This window comes from Maylandia zebra, linkage group LG14 (assembly GCF_041146795.1).
Source record: "Maylandia zebra isolate NMK-2024a linkage group LG14, Mzebra_GT3a, whole genome shotgun sequence".
In the NCBI taxonomy this organism is placed as follows: Eukaryota; Metazoa; Chordata; class Actinopteri; order Cichliformes; family Cichlidae; genus Maylandia; species Maylandia zebra.
In genome coordinates, this window is record NC_135180.1 from 28,412,294 (window position 1) to 28,424,030 (window position 11,737).

An 11,737-nucleotide genomic window follows, 5' to 3' on the forward strand; every position below is an offset into this window, starting at 1 on the left:
AACCAGTACTGGTATCCAACAAAAGGAAGATTTATTCATAACACACGATAAAAAACCCAGGAAAAACCGTGTTAACGATAACAACAATTTTACAAAAATAACGACAAAATAATAACAATAAAAACCAATACAAATGCTGAAAACCATCAATTTCAACACGCAAGCCTCAACTCTCGCAGGCCGGTATCAAACAACTCACGGGGCCCAGGGGTTGGAGACTGCTGCACTAGATCACCTGGTGCAAATCATCAAATCAAATGTTAGCAACTCAGCAACAGTGTTGCCAACTCCTCAGTAAGGAAAATTGCTATTGGCTGTACCAAAAGTCGCTAGAAGTTGCTAAATGACATCATCGCCTAATTTGCATAATTGGTCATGCTAATGTAATTGTAACCTACATTGTTGGAGAGAGAAATAACATTGTGGAAGAGACAGAGTGAGTGAAAACGTCTTAAATGAATTCAGAATTTATTTAGAACTACAAATTAAATTTCTTTTAGCAATTATTATTTTTTAATGTCACAATTTCAACCCTGCTCCTTTATTCGGGCCTGGACTGGCAAAAGTGACCCGAGATTGGCACTCTGGTGGTTCATTTGTGTGTGTGTGTTTATAAGTAGTTTTAAACCTTGTGATCCACAAAACAGCATAACAGTAAAGGAAGAACTGACTGCGTTACAGTCAGTGCGGGAGCAGCGGCTTCGCTCATGCGCAATTCATTTGCAGTTTGGACGCACAGATGTGAACATCTCCTGCCCTGATAGCAGCGGGGGGAGGACTATCCTCCGCCCGTGAGCGCTTTGGCACGGTTGAGGTGCCCTCGGCAGCACCGCTGCTTGTTGAGAGTAGGAGCGATACACGCTTTCACGTCAAAAAGTCGTCATAAATAAGTCTCCAGTAACACCAGGAAAAGTCGCCAGATTTGTCGCTAGTCGCTTTTTAGAAAAAAAGTCGCTAAGGGGGTCTGAAAACTCGCTAAATATAGCGACAAAGTCGCTAAGTTGGCAACACTGCTCAGCAAGCATGACTAAGAAGAAGAACTCTCTTAATGTACAACACGTCAAACTTTGAAGCAGATGAGCTACAGCAGCAGAAGACCACACCTGGTACCACTCCTGTCAGCTAAGAACAGGAAAGTGAGGCTAAATTCCCACGACACCACCAAAACTGGACAATAATGTCAATGAATCTCAATTTCTCCTGTGACATTATTAGGTTCTGATGGTATAGTCAGAACTTGGTGTAAATGACATGCAAGCATGTCTGCATCCTGCCTTGTATCAACAGCTCAGGCTGGTGGTGGTATAACAGTGTGGAGAACATCTTTGCACACTTTGGGACCCTTACTATCAACTGAGCATCATATAAATGCCATAAAATACCTGAGTATTGTTGCTGACCATGTTCATCCCTTTATGGCCACAGTGTTCCCATCTTCTGATGGCTGCTGCCAGCAAAATAATGTGCCATGTCACAAGACTCAAATCAACTCAAACTGGTTTCTCGAACACTACAGCACGTTCACTGTGCTCAAATTGACTCCAGAGTCACCAGACTTCAATCCAGTAGAGCACCTTTGGGATTGGAAGATTCATATTAGGGATGTGAAGCTGTCAAATGTGCAACTTTGTGATGTTATTATTTCAATATGGACCAAAATCTATAAGTAATGTTTACAGCACCTTATTCAATTTGTACCATGAAAAATTAAGGAAGTTCAAAAGCCTAAACTGTGTGCAAAGTGGTACTAGCTAGGTGTAACTAATGAATTGTCAGATGAGTATATGTGCTCAACCTCTGGTTTGTTCTTCCTGCTTTCCATCTCATTTACAATTAACCACACACCATCGGTTGAGGAGGGCTGAGAACCAGAGACATGACACTTTGAGCATGAAGCAGCCGTGGAGCCTATCACTGCTATCACTCCTAGAGGGGTCCACAGTCAAAAGGCTAATGACACACACACACAATTAATCACTTCTTTAGCAGCTCTGACAGAAGGAAAGCTCCTCTTTACAGCCTCATTTTAATCTCTTCTGGTCTGCTGATGAGATGTCCTTTTGTGTATTGTACACTGAATACATGGAGATAATTGTAGCATTAGAAAATGCCAATTAAGATATTAGAATAAGCACAGTTTCTACATCTTAATGAAGTACAAAGGAACTTAAACATGCTGCTACATGGTTTGAAGAAAATGTATAATTGTGTTTCCTAATTATAATTATTATTTCATCTAAAATGTTGGAAAGAACCATCAACCACTGACCAATTGAAGGTTTGTTATTGGAGCAAACAACTCATTCGACATACATGTACACCTATTGCCATTTTCATTTATACAGATTTGTACTTACTGGAAAAGCCATTAATGAGCTCAATCTGTGCATTTTTCTGTTTCTAAAATCCTGTGAAAAGATAGTTTTATGACAGTGATAAACCTGTAATCACAAGAGGGGAGAAAAGATACACAAAACAGAAGCAGGATAAGGCATGACAGATTTTCACAAAGTATAGAATGATATTTCTCATTTCCCAGAGATAAAACAGTGGAAAAAACAAAATCTTTCCTTAAGCAAGAATTTCAATTACATCATACCTCAGTTATCTGAAATATTAGCTCCGGAGTCCATAAACAAACAAAAAACTACTCATTTAAAAACCAATTACACATATTATTTTCTGATATTTGTCGGCACTTACTGTAAAGAGATCTTTAATATCATTCCTGGCATCTTCTGGAGCCACTTACCCAGTTTGGGATTCACCATCTCGAGTACTCCGATTACCATTGGGACCACTGTTGCCTTCACCCTCCACGTCTTCTCAAGATGCTCTCTCAGTTCTTATTATTTTTCGAACTTCCTTTCTTCCTTCTCCAAACTTCCTTCTTCCCGATGTTGCTATCACTTGTTATAGCAGCCGTCTTCCTCTGCTTGTCTACCACTACTATGTCCGGTTGGTTAGTCATCACCGGTTTGTCTGTCTGTATCTGGAAGTCCAATAGGATCTTAGCTCGGTCATTCTCGACCATCCCAAATGGCATATCCCATTTTGACTTTGGGACTTTTAGACCCTACCGAACACAGATGTTTCTGTATGCTGTGCCAGCCATTTATTTATGGTGTTCCATATGCCCTGTCTGCTAGCATCTTTCTCCCTGCAATCTGCTAGATTGTCTCAGTGGCATCTTTGCACCTCTGCATCTGAGGTATTGCCTGGTGTGGTAGACCCCAGCCTCTATCGATTTTGTGGGCAAAGCTTGTTCCTGTGCTGCCGTGATTAGTGCTTCTCTGCTGTCTTTCAGTCCAGCTTTGTCCAGCCATCTACTTTACTAAGCATGTGATCAGTTGTGGCCATCTTCCTGATGTACTGTGGATCTTTGTTTCATGCTGGATAGTGGTTCTGACACTCATTAGTCCTAGGCCTCCTTCCTTGCACTTAGTGAACAGTTAAAAATTTGAAAAGTAGGTTTGCTTTGTAAAAAAAAAAAAAAAAAAAGGACAAGCACATTAGTCTGCCTCTGCCATGTTTATTTATTTAACACAAAATAAGTGAAAGCTAAATTGTGTGGGTTATTTGTTGGTTGGTTATTTGATGCTTGTGAACATCTGCACAAGATAAATGCATCTGGTTCAAAGAACTTTGCACTTTCCCTATAAAATATGCCAGGTATCATTATTGTCAGAAAAATTCCTAGAGAGGTAATGTCAACTAGGGGTGGGTTTTAATAATCGATTAAATCGATTCTAGCTTGGATAACGTGATATCGATTCATTAAAATCCTGAATCTGTTTTTTTATATAAATGTATTTTGCCCAAAATTCCAGAATCTCAGGTGAAACGTCACAAAATTTTGACAACCACCAAACATTTAAAACAGTAAATGAGAGCAGGAACACGGCTTCTGCACAAAGACGTAAACACAAAGCGCGGACCCGCGGATCAGAATCAGTGAGATGTCGCCTTTCTCACCCGAAGACACGGACACGGTCGGGGCTGAAAGCCGACAGCTCGCTGATTCTGATGTTTCGGCGGGTCCGCGCTTTGTGTTTACACCCTTTTTGCGCTGATTCTAAAGCTGTTAGTTTTATCTCTCTCCAAACAATATTGACTGAACCAGCAGCAAAAGAAGATCCAAACTAAGCTTCACATAAACATTGTCATGGACTCCCTCTTACTTTTGCTGTTTTGCTTCAACCACAATAAAATCACACTTCATGCACAGCTCTCTCTCTCTTTCTCAGTGTACTTCAAGAACAGTTTCCCGTCTATCCCCGAAATCTGTTTTCTGCATTATTCACTTGCTTGTTACGCACAAGACTACGCTGTGTCGCTAATAAAACCGCTGTAACTTCAGAGGTAATGTTCATAAGTTGATTAATGTTTTTTTCTTTTTGATGTACTGCAGAATATCTTTATAAAATCCCAGGCCAGGAAAATCACCTTCGTGTTTTTCTGTTTTATCTTCAGCTACTTTGACACAAAGGCATCTGCTGTGATGCTCACACCTTTGATAAAGTCTGGAAAGTGTCAGCTTCCTTTTTATAGATACAAAAATATGTAAATGTACTGATCTGAATTATAATATTTCTGACTGTCTGAGGCAAAATTTCCCAGACTCAAATCGAATTGAATCGAATCGTGGATCGAATCGTGGATCGAATCGATTCAGGACCTTGTGAATCGGAATCGAATCGATTCTAGAAATCAGTGACAATACCCAGCCCTAATGTCAATGCTGGGCCCACACGACCCAAAGTGACTGCAACTGTATGATTTGTGATAGTTTTTTGTGTTAGTGTTTAATAACAATCAGTCGTCCCGCCTTTAGAAATAAATCGTTCATATTATTCAAATAAACATAAAGAATATCACATTATCTTGGTTTTAATTTTAGCAAGACCGCATTGTTTGTATATCATTGTGCATTATTGTGTTGCAATATGTTATAATTTCAGCTCCTGGTGAACTACAGGGCAACAACATATAGCTGCTTTCTTGACATCTGAGCAAAAAAAAAAAAAAAAGACAAATTGCTGCTTTTTCCTCCATATACATCCTGTGCCCTGATATCTCCCAGTTTTTAATTTGAATAAAACTCTGTTCTGATCTACTGACAAAGTGGCTCTCTGGCTCTTTAACCGCTGGGTACAAAGAGAATGAAATATGCTGATGTTGTAGTGATTTTGTCACTCACCTTGAGGCTAGCCAGTGACAGACCCTCCCAAACTCACTTAATCCTCTCTGCCTCTCTAAGTACTGAGAAATACCACGGTCTTACCAGAGAAGCCAGGGTGCTCCCCTGTGCTTTAACAAAGCAGTGTTTCATGTGCAACGAAGGGTGGCAGTTGCAGCTGATGGACCAGATCACTGGGCCAACTGCAAAGTCTAATTATCGCTGCATATTCTGCACACATTCAATACAACACTGGCTAAAGTCCCAAAGCCAATACTTTGTGTGAAGCTGTGTGCTAATTATGTACAACAATATAATAGAGGTTAATAATCAAAGGGTGTTTTGCTTCTTTCACTCTGTCTTTAAAGACAACATTGCAGTTTGCGCAGATTCAAAAATGACAATAAACTGCAGCATCAACAATAACAAATAAAACATACAGAAACAAAACCAAACCACCTCCTGTGTATCAATTAAGCCTCATTTTCAAAATACTAATATAAAATAGGAAGTGCAGGAGCACATTAACTCTGTTAATCTGCAGAGGCTTTTCTGCTACCGTTCCAAGATTACATGTCACTAAGTTTTGCCACTCCAGCAAAAAAAAAAAAAAAAGACATGAAATGCTTGTCCCCTCAAATTCGCATGCTCCCACTCAGTGGGAGGCTGCAGGGGGGCATCTGAGGTTGACTTCAAGCTTGTCTCACTCCTTCGTTCTGTGCTCCTGCCCAGCGGCACAAGCATCACGCTGATAAGCACACACCCACACTAACACATAACACTGCACATTACAATAACACAAACATACACTTAACAGCACATATTATTACATGTGATGCTCATCGCCCTTCTCTCCCTGAGACACATATGCCAGCATACATGGGTGGTATCAGTATGCCTGTTTGGCTTCCAAGTAGGTTTGTACCACCCACACAAGTACCAGACCCCAGCTGTGTTTACAGAAAACAAACCCTGCTGATGAACTCAGTCTGTGGCCAAATGCCAGACTTTGTTGTGTACGAATACTATATCAAAATGTATACACAATATGTACAATTTTTGAAAGCAGTTGGTTTGGTTAATATTAAAAACTGCATGTGAAAGATAGATATACCTACTATATCAATCACTGCTACGTTGCCATTTTTATTTGAAGAAACTAAATGTCATAAGCAATTGAGGGCAGTGCATGCTCATATAGTAATATAGTAGAGACTTCAGTATTCACTACAGCTGTAAAATTAATCTTTTGCATTCTAGCCAGAGAATAAATTGAAACGATAGCCTTTGGGTGTGAAAAATGAAACCAATGCCAAAGTACTTTTAAAAAAAACCCTTGGATATTTGTGGCCTGTAGATAAGGTCAGTATAAGTACATTTGTGGTCAGAAGTCTACATACACCCATCATGGGCATGAAAGTCATGGCGTTTAGGGCCTTTTAATGTTTTCCTTGAACTGGTTTCTTTTTCCAGCGCTGAATGATTGTACAGCATATATCTTTATTTACTTTAAAAAACAGTGCAAAAGACTGAATGCATTTTATTTTCTCTAATCCATACAGGATCAAAAGTATACATACAGGCCCAACTATATACATACACTTCCACTAGTAAGTTGCACCCAAACTAGAAGTTTTTAATCTGGTTGTTAAGTGATGACGTATGAACCCTGCTTCCGGGTCCAAACTACTCTGTGCTTATTAGGGTGTTGTGTTTTAACATGTTTTAATTCTTTGTATCTTGTTCTATTTAATCTGAGCAAGCCCCGAAAAAAAGGCAGTGATCACTGTCGACCTCTCTCGGTTTTTATTACCACTATTCATCGGCAGCACGCTTTAAAGCTCAGTTTTTAAAACCTTACAATGTAACTACAGCCCAGCCCATGCAGCAGTATATTAAGGACTAACCTCGTATTATTGATGGATTATCTTAGCTGTTTTCCTGAGTTTGGTCCGTTTACATCCTGCCATGCAATTGCAATTTTATTTTTAACCCTTTAAGACCTACCATAGAACCAAGTCCGCCAGAGCTTACTTTATATTTTTACATGCTGTAGTGCCATTTTTGGGAGCATTTCAAGTTGCTATACATCAATACAACTGTTATAGCCCATATTTTAATAATATGTATGCATTAAGTCCATAGTAACTACATTAATTGCAAAAAAGTGCAATAAATTACAAAGAAATTGAAAATCGTTTTTGTTTTTTTTACATATACTTCTGCTTGGAGAAATTTAAGAGGCTTATCCCTCAAAACTTCAAATACAAAAAAGTTGCAAAAAAAGTTTACAACAACAGGAAATTTATTTTGAGTGTCTTCATAGTTTTATTTTTGAGATACACCAATTTTTATATACTGCAGGAAAAACGAAAAACAATCCTATGATGCAAATTTGCAAAGAAAACAGCATATGCATCAAAATAAACTATTTTAAGCAGTGCAATTCGAGTTCTAAGCATCCCAGAAACTATTCAGAAAAGCATAAAGTCAAACATGACTTATAAAAACACCAGTATAGGCTCTTAAGGCCTACAAGTAAAAAACTACATTTTCCGCGAAAATGACGTCACTTCCGGTTTCGGGCAGGAAATGGTGGACATGCGATTGTTCGTGCTGACGTCTGTTTCAATGTGGGAAGTGTTACGAACAGCTGATCAGATCGGCAAAGCGTGTTTCTGGAATATTGTGTTTTTGTTCCTGCAAGTGCTTTTCATGCAATTTTTGCAAAGCTATATGTGGAAGGAAACCGTGAATTAGGACAAGCTGATGGCATAAGATGTAAGTACAACTCCTCCGGTTTCATATGCAAAAAAAATTATTGCGCTAGCTTATGCGGTTGCAGTGCTATTGGGATTTAAAAATAGTTACCCAAAAAAGAGCGTGCCCGCTCCGACCGACTTCAAAGGGTTTAAGAAATCCCTCAGTCAGAACATTGTGAATCATCATTAGATGGAAACTAGCAAGCTAACTTCAAACTCTGTTAAACTTCATAAATTCTGTTTTCGTGGATGACTGGATGTTAAACACAATTGTTACACCTGGTGGAGCACACTGATCATTTTATTAAAGATGAAAGAATTTAGACAGTTTGTAACTCTCAGTGATGCCGCAGTTGTTCGTTTGACTTTGGGACATGAAGCGGAGTTTGGACCCGGGAACAGCTAATGACATCGGATAGCCATCAACAAGCTTCTGGCTGGGGATCACATCACTCATGAAATGATCAAATTAATTGAAATTGACTGGTGTCCTGACATGGACCTGCCTTTTAAACATTGCCCAAACATTTTCATGAAAATTTGGGTTCATTAGATTCCAGGAAAGCTGTTCCAGAAATGTCATGTTAGCCTGCTTTATCCATTTCAAAACCAGTTTTAGTGTGTGTTTGTGCTGGGACACTCAACTATGTCCAAGTTTCAACCTGTTGATTTGAGGTGACGTTGAAGATTTTGGTAGTCATCCTCCTTCATTATTCCAGCCACTTTGTGCAATGTACCAGTGCCAGGAAAACTGTTTACGGCAATATTTTTTCATGGTTTTGATGGTCACTGTAGTGGCTATATTAATTTATTAAAGTTCTCTTATATTTAATATAACCACACTACGGATGGACAAGCGCCTGTTTTTATGCGTTGTCGTTAGCAACAACGACGGTAACAGCATTGCGTGTCCGCTTGTTTATGTTCCACATAAACCTTTCACAATAAAGCTCAAGATCCTGTTGAGACTTTTCAAAATAAACTGAATCACGTGAAAGAGCAGATTATTTACGGATGAGAAGCAAAAAAGAGCCATCAGGTGCTAAAAAATAAACCTTAGACTCAAACGTTAGAACAGGCTTTTCCCCGCAGCACGTCGTGTAATAAATATTCACAAAGAAAACGGCAGCTGTTACAACTTATGTCTAAAAATGTATAGTTTCATGCATCGGTTAAAACACTCGACTCCAGGTACATGACGCGCAGCTGGAAACACTTCCCGCAAGTCGAGCTGCCCGAGAGTCACAGAATTTACAGAAAATGTTACATTTTTGTGATTTATATCGTTATCTGGACGATAGAATTCTTATATCGGGATATGAGATTTTGGTCATATCGCACAGCCCTAGCCTGTATGTTTTGTTTTTTTTCTTGTGTGAATTAATTTGCTTATCCCCGACAGTACTTCAATACTTTTGTGTTTAGTATGCTGTTGTGTCCCATTCAGAATGCAGACAGAAGGTAAATAATGATAAAGGAAAGAAAGACAGCACTTTGTTCGCACTATCTTAGGCACTGCTGCCTCTCACATTAGGGAAAAGATCTGTATTGATTTTCTGGCAAGTGAATCAGGTTCTGCTTTAATTGGATGTGTGCATTTGCAGTTCTTCAAGCTAATTGCGCAAGGCTATTGCTTCTCAGGGTGAACTGCTGAGAATGGACCAGCATGATAGGTTTTACAGGCACTGAAATCTCTACCTTTGCGTAGAATAATCACTTTAGGTCTGCCAAAGAGGACAGACGTTGTTTTATCACTAGTGTGTCTCAGGTGTGACTACATTAAAATCCCAATATCATCCCTGGAGGCATGAATTCTGGTCAATAGCTGATGAGTGATGTCAGAAAATCAGCCTGGTGGAAGTAGGCTGCTGCAGGTGCTAGAATTGATTACTTCAATTTTATGTATCATTAGCTCTGTTTACAAGTGTGACCTCTTTCTTTTTTTTTTTTTTGCACTTGTATTACCCATCCTCTTTTATTTTTTCCTACCATAAGTTTGCATTCATAAGCCCTGTTTTTGTTTTGTTTCTTCCTCCCTGCATTTGCAATGTAGCTTCCACATCTCTTCTTTATTGCCTTTTCTGGCAAGTTGCTGATTTTGGCCAATAACTGTCCATCACTGCAATAGCATGTAACTATTTTCAGGAATTTGTCTGTATTTGTGTACATTCAAGGATTTTGAATGTGAGACATGTAGATCTTCACCTGAAAACAATAGCATTAATAGCATTGCCAATGGTCAAAATCTCCAATGCAACACCCGTCCCACGTTTTATTGAGAGGGGCCCTGCGTTCCTGTTGTTGCTTACTACTGATACTCCCTTTTTGATGCTTGTGACATCAATGTGCAATAAAATAGACTATATGGAAATGAACCACACACAAGTGTGTCAATTATAAAATCAACTCCACTTTAGTGATAATTAGTTCCAATAACAAAAAAGAAAATAAGTAACATTAACAAAGGTTGTCGAACAATGGTAAGGTATCTAATATCAACTGAAACCAAATAATTAAATAATATGGTGGGCCCACACACACTCGCACCGACACACACACCTTAACTGCAACAGTATTTCTGTGTTAACAAAACACCTCGTTGCAGACTTGAGTCGTGGCTCGGGTGCGCTGGGAGCTTGTTGCCAAGCAGCAAAATAAAAGCACAAAAAAACAGTACTCAGGCCTTCAGGCTGTTCAAGGGGATAGTTGGGGCAACTGGGTCAAGGCCGCCAGCAGGGCGCGGTCCAACACCCAGGACAATCTGATATCCTCGTGTTGGCGTTGTTCCCACATCATCATAATTAATGTTTTTCCAGGGTCCACATTACAAGTGACCAATCACCTTCTTGTGACGTTATACTTTTGCGACTTCGAAAAATACCCGCCTTCAAAAACAAATGTTCTTCGAGAAACCGCCTTTTGTCCGCCGATCCAGCAATTTGAATTCCACTCAAGATACTTTTCTTTAATAAACAGTAAGCATTATACATATATTTTCCTTGAAATGGATAGCTGTTTGTTTGCTAGTGATAGGCTACTTGCGAACCAGTGTTCTCCAGACAGAGAATTGCGTGTCAATGTATTATGATATATAATAAATGTACAGGTGAATATAGCTGTCATAAAAATGTTGTCAGGCAAAATTGCAGTAGCTTCCCTGACCATTTTACAAACCAACTAAAAGCATGACAGTTGGCATTTAGCTGGGTTAGTTGATTCTCCACGATATTAGCATTTGCTAAATACATGAGTTCAGAGCAGGACATGAGCTAAGCAAACATGCTAGGCTAAGCTAGCGGCTAAGCTAGAGGCTAATCGCAGCTAGCCCATCTTACACGGTAACTTAAGACACAAGTTTCAAACACAATTCACAGATTCATATTTACCTCGCGGTAGGGTACAACAGCTTTCACACTCCAGTTCGTCATCCTGAAAATAAAGGTTTGTTGCTTGCCTATGAACTTTGCCTCCACTCACACTGTTGCTCATCTCTCCTCTCTCTCTTCCCGCAGAGTGCACACTCCCTACCCTCTACCTGAGCTCGCTTGAGGGTTGGCCAGAGCTGTAGTACATACCAATAACTTTGCAGAAAATAATGACATACACCTCAAAATGCGAATAAGAAGGGTATGCATCTGATTGGCACACATCAGATACCTTACAGACGTTTGTGTACATTCTTAAACACTGAGAACATTTCCATTCAACCATCAAAATTAATGAACTATTTATATAGGCAGAGTTACATATGGTTTTAAAAAGGTTGAAAGGTTTGTGTAAAAATAAAGACTTTTAC

At 39.3% G+C, this 11,737-nt stretch overlaps 1 long non-coding RNA gene across 1 annotated transcript in view; it reads right to left on the reverse strand.

Moving 5' to 3' along the window:
* Positions 1 to 11,460, reverse strand: part of LOC143412481 (uncharacterized) — a 25,041-nt gene extending 13,581 nt beyond the window's left edge. Inside the window, exon 1 of the long non-coding RNA XR_013092978.1 lies at positions 11,328 to 11,460. This is a non-coding gene — a long non-coding RNA (uncharacterized LOC143412481). The remainder of the gene's footprint in view (positions 1 to 11,327) is intronic.
* Positions 11,461 to 11,737: the final 277 nt, after the last annotated feature.